Source organism: Giraffa tippelskirchi, chromosome 2, assembly GCF_054371585.1.
Source record: "Giraffa tippelskirchi isolate mGirTip1 chromosome 2, T2T-mGirTip1v1.2.pri, whole genome shotgun sequence".
Taxonomy (NCBI): domain Eukaryota; kingdom Metazoa; phylum Chordata; class Mammalia; order Artiodactyla; family Giraffidae; genus Giraffa; species Giraffa tippelskirchi.
In genome coordinates, this window is record NC_137276.1 from 234659988 (window position 1) to 234672798 (window position 12811).

At 44.8% G+C, this 12811-nt stretch overlaps 1 long non-coding RNA gene across 1 annotated transcript; it reads left to right on the forward strand.

The window, feature by feature from the left end:
- Positions 1-6969: 6969 nt before the first annotated feature.
- Positions 6970-11077, forward strand: LOC145539368 (uncharacterized). Its single transcript, XR_014077744.1, has 3 exons — positions 6970-7114; positions 9018-9954; positions 10338-11077. It is a non-coding gene; the product is annotated as an uncharacterized LOC145539368 (long non-coding RNA).
- The last annotated feature ends 1734 nt before the right edge of the window (positions 11078-12811 follow it).

A 12811-nucleotide genomic window follows, 5' to 3' on the forward strand; every position in this document is an offset into this window, starting at 1 on the left:
AAGTCACACACGTGGCTGCTTCTGTCCCATGTGCTATAAAGTCACACACATGGCTGCTTCTGTCCCATGTGCTATAAAGTCACACATGTGGCTGCTTCTGTCCCATGTGCTATAAAGTCACACATGTGGCTGCTTCTGTTCCATGTGCTATAAAGTCACACACGTGGCTGCTTCTGTCCCATGTGCTATAAAGTCACACACGTGGCTGCTTCTGTCCCATGTGCTATAAAGTCACACACGTGGCTGCTTCTGTCCCATGTGCTATAAAGTCACACACGTGGCTGCTTCTGTCCCATGTGCTATAAAGTCACACACGTGGCTGCTTCTGTCCCATGTGCTATAGCTGAAGTCACACACGTGGCTGCTTCTGTCCCATGTGCTATAAAGTCACACACGTGGCTGCTTCTGTCCCATGTGCTATAAAGTCACACACGTGGCTGCTTCTGTTCCATGTGCTATAAAGTCACACACGTGGCTGCTTCTGTCCCATGTGCTATAGCTGAAGTCACACACGTGGCTGCTTCTGTCCCATGTGCTATAAAGTCACACACGTGGCTGCTTCTGTCCCATGTGCTATAAAGTCACACATGTGGCTACTTCTGTTCCATGTGCTATAGCTGAAGTCACACACGTGGCTGCATTCAGCTGAGAGCTTGACTGAGGCAGTATCATCAAAGACAGTCTCTCCTTATATTAGGAATTTGGGGATTAACATATCCACACTACCATATGTAAAATAGATGACCAACAAGGACCTACTGTAGCACAGGAACTGTACTAAATATTTTGTAACAACCTATAAGGGAAAAGAATCTGAAAAATGACATCTATCTATCAGCTATCTGTCTATTTGAATCACTGTGCTGTATACCTGAAGCTAATACCACATTATAAATCACCTACACATCAATGAGAAAAGGAGAATAAAAGGAAAAGTGTCTCCTCTTCCAAGGTGACCTCTCAGCATTCCATAGTGAAACCTGAGCTTCTTATGGCATGGTGGCTCCGCTCCCAAGGAGAAGTGTATGCAGCTGATAAATCTCCTAAGGCCTGAGCTTGGATGTCCCAGGATATCACTTCTGCTTCTCTCTCCAAGTCAGAGCAAGTCAGCCAGATGCAAGGGGAGACAGAGATAAATATGCCCCTAGAGAGAGAAATACTGGGTGAAAGATTATATACATGTATGATTCATAGTACAAAGTATCAAATTTTCCCCCAGAAAGGTTGTACCAATGTATAACCACACACACCCCCCAGGACTGTGTAAGAGCAAGGATTTCCCCATGGGAATGCCAACCCTTAGCAATTACATAGGTTTAAAAATAACAATGTGATTTATACAGGTGTTATGTCTGGAGTTCTAGCCCATATCTCAGACCACAATGACAAGGACCACATCATAGGGATGACAGGGCCCTGGCCTTGGAGAATCTTATGTGCCTAAGGACTTCATGGTGCTGAGCTGTTACACTAGCTTCAATGGCTACCTCCAGACTTTTATTCAAGAGAGAAATAACCCAGCATCAAATGGAATTACAGAATCCAAAATTTTAAATGTTGATATGGTCAAATTTTTCTCACAAAAGTTTGAAAGTGCCAGTTTCCATAAATCTTAAGATGTTTTCAAGTCTTAAGATGATAAATAGCTATAGAGAGAGTTGGTTTATTATGCTGGATTTATCAATTTAGTACAAAGGGAAGACTGCTATTGCTGGGACTAGAAGGCACCCCCAAGGTTTAGCAACGGTCTTATTGGGTATCAGGTGAAGAACTATAGTTGACGTTTACAAGGAAAATGCCCTTGGAGGTTATCTGCTAACAACCCTCACTTCCAACTTACAGCTGAAGGTGAAACAGGAGGGTAGGGGGCAGGTCACAGCCTTTAAAAGAATGACATGGCCATAGGACATGACAAAGACTGGTTAGAACCAACGGGCTCCAAGATGGCAGAAGACTTGACTCCCAGCGGGCCTTGAGCCTCGTTATCCACTCACTGTTACACTCTAGCATCTACATGAGACACCCACAAGTGCCATGACAGTTCTGAGGCCACCATGGAAGGTCACAGAGCGGGTGGTGGCCCAATTCCTGGAAATCCCTGCCCCTGCCTCAAAATATTTGGAATAATTCTCCCACTTATTCAGTTCAATTCAGTTCAGTCGCTCAGTCATGTCCGACTCTTTGTGACCCCATGAACCGCAGCACGCCAGGCCTCCCTGTCCATCACCAACTCCCTGAGTCCACCCAAACTCATGTCCATTGAGTCGGTGATGCCATCCAACCATCTCATCCTCCATCGTCCCCTTCTCCTCCTGCCTGCAATCTTTCCCAGCATCAGGGTCTTTTCCAATGAGTCAGCTCTTCCCATCAGGTGGCCAAAGTATTGGAGTTTCAGCTTCAACATCAGCCTTTCCAGTGAACACCCAGGACTGATCTCCTTTAGGATGGACTGGTTGGATCTCCTTGCAGTCCAAGGGACTCTCAAGAGTCTTCTCCAGCACCCACCTATGAAACTGCCCAGCCCCTAAAAGTTAACCATGCCATATTTTGAGGCACTTCTTACCTATCACTTCATCTCCGAATTCTTTCACAACAAAGCAAGAACTTCAAATTCATGGGCAACAAAGACACTCTGTCCCACAGCGCTTCGTGGAGCCTAACTTAACATTTGGGTTGCAGTCTGGTTGTGACCTGGGTGTATGTCCTGCATAAATCAGATCTTCAGCTTCATTTTCCTTACCTGTAAAAGGAGATAACACTCATATCTTGCAAAGATGGTATAAACAGTAAACAAGTGTCTATGTAGTGTTCGCTTTACACGATTCCTGGCACAAAGGTGCTCAGAAATAGTCCTTCCCTCCCCTCTATTGCCTGCTCACCCAAGACTCCATAGCACGTGGGTCTTCCATGGGTTTCCTCCTTCAGCTAGTGTGAATGGTCCAAAAGTACTGCTCACTGAAGCGTTTGGCTTTTCAACTCCTAATCATGGGATCAGGTTTCTTTCCGTAAAGTCTGCAGTGTTAACTCGTAAGTAAGATCTCAGCAACCTACGGTATGACTGGGGCTAGTTTTGGCCATGAGAATGATAAAGCAGATTTTTATCAACAGGTGTTTGAAGCCCCATGTTGGGCTGAGTTTTCTTTGTTAATCCCTGCTTTCAGAGGAAGCAATGGTTTTTGCCTGTTTATTTTGCCTGAGTGGTCTCTGAGGTCAGCAGAATCCTATTAATTATTCAATTGCACAAACACTTGGTTCCTCTAAAGTTTCCTGATGTTCTGAGACTTCGTGCCTCAGAGTATTAGTTTAGGTGATTTCTGAATTGGAGCAGAGGCATTAAACCAGCTTAGGCTATGCGATAGCTTTCTAAGTGCTCATACTCAATGTGTTATAGTTTTATCTCTATGAATTATCCATACTCTGAACATCAGTTTTTCCTTAACTGTCTTCTTTGGTCATCTGCATTTTACTAGTGACCTGTAAATACTTCCTGTATTTCCAAGTTATAAATCCTTTTAGGGTAGGCATCAAGTTATTTGTGATTTTGTCCTCTGTAGCAGCTAAGACAAGTACTTTGTACATAGCTGGGGCCAAATGATTAAGTGTATAAATAAAACAATAAATGAATAAGCAAACAAAAGTTTTGTTACAGTTTTATTTCTTACATTAAATATTCTGATAGCTCATAAAAGTCATAGAAATTTGTAAATTTAAGAGCTTATAATCCCACCATGAAAGAAAGACTTTTCTTTTTTCAATCTTCAAAATTTTATTTATTTTTATTCTTTTTCAAATTCCTTTCCCATTTAGGTTATTACAGAATACTGAGCAGGGTTTCCTGTGCTATACAGTAGGTCCTTGTTGGTTATCTATTTTAAATATAATCACGTGTACATGTCAACCCCAAACTTCAACTTTGAGCAATGAGTTCTTCATCAGTTAAGAATAGGCTGGGCATGGACTGGCAGGAAGTCTAAACCGAGCAGCTTGGAGAGGTGTGTTCTTCAGTGTACTTCTGTCTGCCATAGTAGAAGACCAGACGCACCAGCTATGACCAGTGTGGCCCCTCAGGTGACAGGCCTCTGGGCTTCTTTCATCGTGTGGCACTGCTATCTTCAGTGTATGACTTCCAACTTCATGGTCCCTGGTGTCTGCTCAGCCTCCTGCCATCATGACAGCAATCCCACCTGAGAGAAGAGGGAAGACCACACCCCTTCTTTAAAGACCCTGACTTCCCAGAAGTTGCTTTTACTGCTTCGGCTTATATCTCATTGGTCAGAAGTCAGTCACATGGGAGTCTGATAAATAAGGTCTTTATTTTGGGCAACTGTGTGCCTGGCTAAATCCTGGAGCTCTATTGCTAAATGGAGGAGGCTCGAACAGATATTGGGGGACATGTAGGTTCCTTGGCCACAATTCCCCACTGCTACTTGGATGAAGTATGAACTCACCAATCTGATCAGTGAGGCCCTTTCCGATCATCACTGCTTGATCCCCGGCCTCCTCTCTGGTTACTTATTGATTCTATTTCAGCTCTGTTTTCCTACTTTCATTTTCTATGAAGGACTGGGCTCCACTCCACCTCAGCACCTTTGCACACGCTCTCATAATTGGGATTTGGAATCCTAAATGGGGTTTCTCTGTCCCCATGATACTGTCTCATAACATCTTGCACCAGCTCTTGGTAACTCTACCACAACTGCAGTTAAAAATTATTTATATAATTGTTTTATATCCCTCTCTCTTGCTAACCTGTAAGTCATCTGAGTGCAAGGACTTTGTTCATGGCTCTATTCACAGCACCTAGCAGCATTCGGCACAGATTAGGCACTTCATAGATCTTTCTTAAAGAAATTCATAAACTTCCTAATGGGATCTTCTGATTTTACAGATGAGGTTACAGTTTAAACACGAATTGAGGAATCTAGATTGTAGTTTCTTCAATCAGTTGATTAAAATGAAGGTTTCAGCTAATGTTGAAAATCTTCCTGAAATGTTCTGGTCTAATTTCTTGCCTTAGGAAGGACAGTGCATCAAACAGTCTTTATTCTTCCTTTGATGGTCAGGGTCTTAGTGTAGCCAAGGGTCAGCACCATTGATAACCATTGATCAGTCCTGACCGAAAACCACAGATTCAGAGTGAGAAAGAAACTGCATGGGATCTGCCTGACTCTGGGCTGCAGCCTAAAAGGCTGCTTTAAGCAAGTGTACTCAACGTTCAACTCTTTTCATCTCCGTCACCTCTTTCTCCCAAAAGTAGTGCCAAAAAATTCCAGTGATTGTGCTTCCCAGTTGATGGAGGATTTACTTTATGCAGGAATTGTCATCCTTGTTTTGAAAGAAAAAATAACTTTGTAAAAAAGTGTCAGTCGCCTATTGGGGCTGTGAGTGACAGTCATGTGTGAGTTCAACAATTCTTATTTTAAAACAGTGGAGGAAAATGGCTTTATTTCTTGTCATCCTAATCTTGAAATATCAACTGCTAGAATCAACATGGAGGAGGGAGGCCAGGAAGAAGGAGGCTGATCTTTGGAAGCTGATCTTTGGGGTGCCCTGAATCCTGGGGATGGCCCAGAATCTTCACAGAGTGCCAGGATTTAAGAAGTTGAGATGTTTTGAAAGCTGTGAGTCTCAGTTGTCCTGGGATGTAGGACTTCGATAGATTGAGGAAACAGAATCTTTCCATTTGTCACAGGTTCCTCAGACTACAGTATGTTTTTGGTGTTTGTCCAAGATTTTAATTTAATACGGCATGTCTTTCATTCTTAAAAGTTTGTTGTTTTAATCTTTTCCTCTAATTCCCTGTAGCTAAAACAAATGGACGTTTTTCTTTCTTGCATTTAAAATAACTCACCTTCTCTGCTCTGAGGTCAAAGCCCCTTTCCTTCCCCCAGCTCCTCATCGCCTTCCTCCTTCACACCCCTCTCCTGTGAAATGTGGCATAATTAACAAATCTAGGAGCTAAAAGTAGGAGATGAAAGGGTGTGGAAGCAAAGTGTATGACGGTGACAAACGTTAATTTGAACAGAAGCCAGTTCTCTTCCCAAACTGTTCCCAAAATAATTTATCTTCTAGAGAGCTGTAGTCGTCAAAGTCTAAACACCAACCAGGAGTAAAGGCTAAAATGTTACCCGTTTAAAAATGCTACTTCACAGTGTGTCTCAGCAATTAACACTTCAGATGGGGTTGTTGTCGTTTAAAATATGCACCTACCTCTCTGAGTTAGGAGAATGCCTCTGGACCTAATCTTAGGAGCTCTGAGTGGGGGAGGGGTGGGGATTGAATGGATGGGGATTCGGACAGGGTAACTGTCAGTCAGTGAGTGTTCTGGCTGCTTAATATTCAGGATGATATGGTCAAGTAGGGATGCAATCAATCAAAGGGGGCTTCAGCAGGGGGCAGACGGAGGGGTGGGGGAAGGCCTTTCCAGGGCAGTGACAGGGCACTGTAGTGGGTGGCTACTGTGCGTCTGCCTGGTGGGAAGTCTATTTTTGGCTTGGATGCCCATGAGGAACTGATGCTTCCTGTTGCAAAGATGTTAAGCAGCCCCTCCCTGCGCCTCGGCTAAGTGGCAGATACCAGCCAAATGTAGGCGGTGTGCTCAGAACCAAAGGAAGGGTCGTGTGGGGCTGCCATCTCGGGAGGGTAGGCAGAGGGAGGGACCTGGTATTTCTAGTAGGCAGAGCATATCAGGGAAATCAAACCCTCTTTAAGGGTAACTCTGACGAAGACTCAGTTTTGCTTCTCGCCCAGAAATAAGGAAGGAATCAGGGCCAATCCTGAGAGGATGGGAGAGGAACGCAGCATGGCGCATCCCAGGGAAAACCAGCACCGCTTGGAAAAGAACCACGAGGGAGCGCGAGGATTTGGTGAGCACTGGCGCTGGTCTGCGGACTCCTGCTTACTGATCTTCAGTGTAAGCAACACAGAGATTTAGGGAAAAGCATTTAGAAAAGAGGATAAGACCTTGATAACTGCTGCAACATCCAACTGTGGTTCTGGACTCTTGATGTTTATCTTGTATCAGGCAGCCTCTCTGTTGGGATTGGAGGCAATAAGACAGCATGGGAGAGGTGCACCTGAGATCACTTAGGACACAGAGAAGCCCCGAGGACTGGTGGGTATTTAGGGATGAGCCCAAGGGGACGGGGGGCAGGGCAGACGAGACAGCAGGCTTCCCCGCTGAGCTGGGCGCGGCCACTCTGAGTGTTGTCAAACTTACACACTAAGATGTAAGCTGTGATAGTTTAGTTTGCCAGTTTTAGCTCCAAAGCGTATCAAATCAAGAACCCATTTTTCATCATAAGTAATCTGAATTTATTATTTAAACAGTTAAATGTTAAAATGGGTACAGATGAATTATGATGGGACAGCAAAATTTTTTTGAGTCTCATGGTGATTCTCGATATTAGTCACTTATACATATACTTCCAATGAAGCATGTGTACAATTTTTCTAATTCTTTTACCATTGATACATTGGTCAGACAGCTATCTGAATCATATGGTCCCACTGGAATAGTTCTGTGGCTTAGAATGGCCACAACTGGGTGTGCCGAACCTTCAGGAGTATTTCTTTACCAGTGAGACTGAGGTCTCACCGGCTCTGCTGCAAATCTTTCCTCTGCACTTGAAAGGCTTACGTTTCTACCTCAACAAATTACAATTCATAAAAAAAAGAGAAAAAACACCTTCATTATCAGAATTTATAGCTTGTTCTTGGATTCTTATAACTTCTCTTGTACCAGAGCTATGTTTGTTTGGCTGGAAGGCAACAAGAAAAACATGGAGATATATACCTAGATTTCTCACACCCAACAGAAAGCTATCCATCTATTGAGGAAGGCTGTTGTCTGAATGGATGGATATTTATGAGTTAAACTAGGGACCAGCATGATGGAGCCCCGGGGAGCAGAGGCTGGGCAGGAAAAACACACAAACACACCGTCAGGAGATACGGCTTTGAAACTCGCCTCTGCCTCTTAACCAGCTGAGTAATCTTGAGCAAGTCACTTAACCTCCCTGTGCCTTAATTTTCTCATCTATAAACTGGGAAGCAGGACATGCTTTTCTGCTGGGTTTTTGTTTGTTTGTTTCTTTTTTATTTTTATTGTGCTGAAATACGCGTAACATAACATTTATCATCTTAATCGTTTTTAAGTGCACAGTTCCTTGGCATTAAGTACATTCACATTGTTGGCTACTGTCACGATCATCTACCCACAGAACTCTTTTTCTTTTTTTTCTTATTGGAATATAACTGCTTTCCATTGTTGTGTTGGTTTCTGCTGGACAATAACATGATCAGCCATGTGTATGCATGTAACCTTCCCTCTTGAGCCTCCCTCCCACCCCGCCATTCAGCCCTCTAGGTCATCCCAGAGCACCAAGCTGAGCCGCCTGTGTTACCCAGCAGCTTCCCCCAGCGGTCTGTTTTACACGTGGTGTTATATCTATGTCAGTGCCACTCTCCCAACTCATCCCGCCCTCTTCTTACCCCACTGTGTCCACAACTCCGTTCTCTATCTGCGTCTCTATTCCTGCCCTGCAAATAGGTTCAGTTCAGTTCAGTTGCTCAGTCATGTTTGACTCTTTGCGACCCCGTGGACTGCAGCACGCCAGGCCTCCCTGTCCATCACCAACTCCCGGAGTTTACCCAAACTTATGTCCATTGAGTCAGTAATGCCATCCAACCATCTCATCCTCCGTCATCGCCTTCTCCTCCCACCTTCAATCTTTCCCAGCGTTAGGGTCTTTTCCAATGAGTCAGTTCTTCGCATCAGGTAGTTAAAGTATTGGAATTTCAGCTTCAGCATCAGTCCTTCCAATGAACACCCAGGGCTGATCTCCGTTAGAATGGACTGGTTGGATCTCCTTGCAGTCCAAGGAATGCTCAAGAGTCTTGTCCAACACTGCAAATAGGTTAATCAGTACCATTTTTCTAGATTCCATATAAATGCATTAATATACAATAATTGTTTTTCTTTTTCTCTTTCTGACTTACTTCACTCTGTATGACAGGCTCTAGGTTCATCTGCATCACTACAACTGACCCAATTTTGTTCCTTTTTATGGCTGAGTAATCATCAATTGTATGTATGTACTACAACTTCTTTATGCATTTTTTTGTCAGTGGACATCTCGGCGGCTTCCATGCCATGGCTATTGTAAACAGTGCAGCGTGAACACTGGGGTGCAGAACTCTTTTCATCTTGCAAAACTGAAATTCTGTACCTATTAAACAACACTGCCCCACTTTTCTGGGTTCCGGTGCAGTCCAAACAACAGAGTGTATTGTGACTATGGATGGCATGAGGAGAGCAGAAAATGTAAAAGACCAGAGAGCAAATTCTCTGGCTTTGTGAGACTGTCTCTGTTACAGCTATTCTCTGCTACAGTAGCATGAAAGAAACCATATCATAATATGTAAATGAATGTCCTAATATAAGTTTATTTGTAACACTAGATACTAGGCTGAATCGACCCAAGGATCAAAGCTCATCGACCTTTGAACTAGAAGACGAGAGACTTGAATTTGAGTCCTAGCTCTCTTTTTATGCTGCTGGTCGACCTCATCTAAACGATTTCTAGTTTTTCTATCACTGTCAAACCCTCCCGGGTCTGTTCATTCTCTGCCATGTGGAAGAGTGAGGCAGATAACAAAGAACCTTGCAAGAGTGAAAGGATTTTAATGAACAGCATTTTGATTGAAAACAAAAAGCATAGCAATGCATAAGATGAAATACTATAGTGTAAGAACCATGTGAGTGTGGGTAGGAAGAAGGTAATATAACGCTTAAAAAGATGCAGCGAAGAGTTGCGTGACTTCTTCGGTGCCCCAGGAAATCAAACAGACTGCAGGTTGACTTCGCCTTCCTGCCATCAGGAAATCCCCTTCAGCCCAAGACCAGATGGTGGTCTGGCATTCAGGGGCCTGACCTCCTGTCTTCCTGAGCACGTGAGCAGAGCTGAGGGGCTACGTGGGAGGGGAGCTGTAGCAGATGTTATCACTGCCTGCCCCCAGCCCCTCACTTCCTTTGTCTGCATGTGGGGCAGGCCCCAAACGCTGGCGGGTCACTTCTCAGGAGCTGCCTCCAACCAGTGCGAGACGGGAGGGGCTGGGTCAAGACCCCCGCTCTGTGTCTCCTTGGCTGAGCCAGCTCGGAATTGTTTGCCCAGAGACTCACGCAGGATGGAGCCCCGGTTCCCATGGCAGTAAACTCACCACCACCATGTCCCCTCCTGCTTTCATTCCTTGTCTGTCTTACTCCTGCCCTCCTTACCAGCATTTCCTAGCATCCTCTCTCTAATGAGCTACTAATGTCCAGTTTTTTGTCTCAGGGTCTGCCTCTTGGGAAACTCAAAAGAAGACAAAGGCTCATGGATATGCAGCCATTCAGTTCAGTTCAGTTGCTCAGTCGTGTCCGACTCTTTGCAACCTTATGGACTGCAGCACGCCAGGCCTCCCTGTCCATCACCAACTCCCGGAGTTTACTCAAACTCACGTCCATGGAGTCGGTGATGCCATCCAGCCATCTCACCCTCTGTCGTCCCCTTCTCCTGCCCTCAATCTTTCCCAGCATCAGAGTCTTTTCCATTGAGTCATTTCTTCACATCAGGTGGCCAAAGTATTGGAGTTTCACCTTCAGCATCAGCACTTCCAATGAATATTCAGGGCTGATTTCCTTTAGGATGGACTGGTTGGATCTCCTTGCAGTCCAAGGGACTCTCAAGAGTCTTCTCCAACACCACAGTTCAAATTATGATAGTCAAAGGCTGACACAGAGTTGCTGCAATAGTCAGGATCACAAGGAAGTTCCCTTCAATCTGACCACCCTGGAGCACAGAGTCTTCTAGAAGAAAATCGGAATCTGCTCATGTGTCAGGGAAAGTTTTAGGTGTGCAAAAGACTCCTTCTGTGTGCAAGAAAGCTAGTCGTCTGCGACCACCAACATGAATAAAACACAGTCCTCACTGGCCAGGAGCTTGTCAGTTGGTTCTTCCAGGACAGCAAAAAGGCTTTTCAGTGAATAGTCCTTTTTTTCAGTTTGAATAAAAAGGGATCTTCCATGGAGTCTTCACACTTGTTGATGCCTCAATCTGTGGCTCCAGAGGATGTCTCAGTTTCTGAAACTCTTTTAGCTTGTTTCTGGACTTTTGAACATGCTCTTCTTCCTGCCTGGAATACTCACCCTGTTCGCTGTACCTGGGTTCTACTCCTCAGGCCGTTTCCTATGGGAAACCTTCCCTGATCTTCCCTAGATCGAGATTTATGTCCACTCTTATTATGTTCCAGTACCCTTCTTCCACCATCATTGCACGTATGAAATAATATGTGATTCCTTGTTTGGTTATGAGAGGTCAAAGTCACAGCTTATTTAAATCCTTACCTCCAGTGCCTAGCAGAGGGACAGGGGTGTTCTGTAAATATTTATTAAATAAGTGAACAATATGCTTAAAAGGAGAAGGACCCATCGTAGGGCTCCACAGTAGTTTATAGAACAGCTGAAGGGAGGAGAAGTGGATACAGAGGTGACCGCTGGTCACCGTCCAGGTTTCTTTGTCCTCCTCAACCAATCATCTTCAAAGGCTCTGGGCCAACGTTCGTCAGTACCAGCCCAGCAAGCCCACGCTAGGGTGGTTAGGGTTGGCAGCCTTCAAATATCCCGTCTGTCCAGCCAGCGAACCAGTCAGCCAGCCATTCCCTCTATCTACCCATTCATCAAACAATTAGTGAATTCCTGTTCTCTTTCAGGTATTATGCTAATCACTGGGGACATGAAGATATCTGATCCCTGCCCTTTAGAAGTTGCAAGTCAGTCCAATTGAGAAAATAAGTAAAAGCTATTGCAACAAACGGATCAGTAGAGAAGTATTAACTATTTGGAAAACTTGGCAGGAGTGGGTACCTTCTGCTGGTTGCCTTTGCCCCTGTTCTCCAACAACATACAATTTGTTCACAAACGTGGCTTCAGAAGTTGGAGTTGTTTGGCTAAATGCTTGGCTAGGCTGTCACCTGCTTCCACATGCATTTCTTTCTTTTTCCTCACTTTTCCTCACCTTTGTGTGGAGCTAATTCCTTGAGGCCCAGAATCTAATGTATGACTGAAGGTTCTAGCAGGATGGATGGTGTAATGAGAATTTATCTTGCCCTGAGAGGGGGTTCCAGCTGTGCCTCTGTTAGAGAATAATTTCGCTTCCCACAACAACTTTCAGCTACCTACCAATTTGTATTAAGCCTCTTCTTATTGGGCCCATAGAGTATGCAGTAATAATAATACACCCATCTGTGTAGTATTTTACACTTTTCTAAGAACTGCGTAAGTTCTCTGGTGGCTCAGACAGTAAAGTGTCTGCCTGCAATGCGGGAGACCCAGGTTCGATCCCTGGGTGGGGAAGGTCCCCTGGAGAAGGAAATGGCACCCCACTCCAGCACTATTGCCTGGAAAATTCCATGGACTGAGGAGCCTGGTAGGCTACAGTCCACGGGGTCGCAAAGAGTTGGACACGACTGAGTGGCTTCACTTTCTTTCAGTTTAAAAAGTGCGTAGAATTTCAGGATTGAAAGGAGCATTCAAGGTCGTCATCTAGTCTGGCCACTCGTCCGCTGTCCAGGTCTTCTCTACGGCATGTGCTGAAGCCCACCTACTGCCTGCTAAGGTAACCCCTGCACTTCCCTGATCTGCAGCCACTCACAGCTACGAAGCGAACCTTTGTAGACTGAATGCCTACTTGTGTGCCTGCTCACTCACTCAGTCGCGTCCAACTCTTTGCCACCCCATGGACTGTAGCCTGCCAGGCTCCTCTGTCCATGG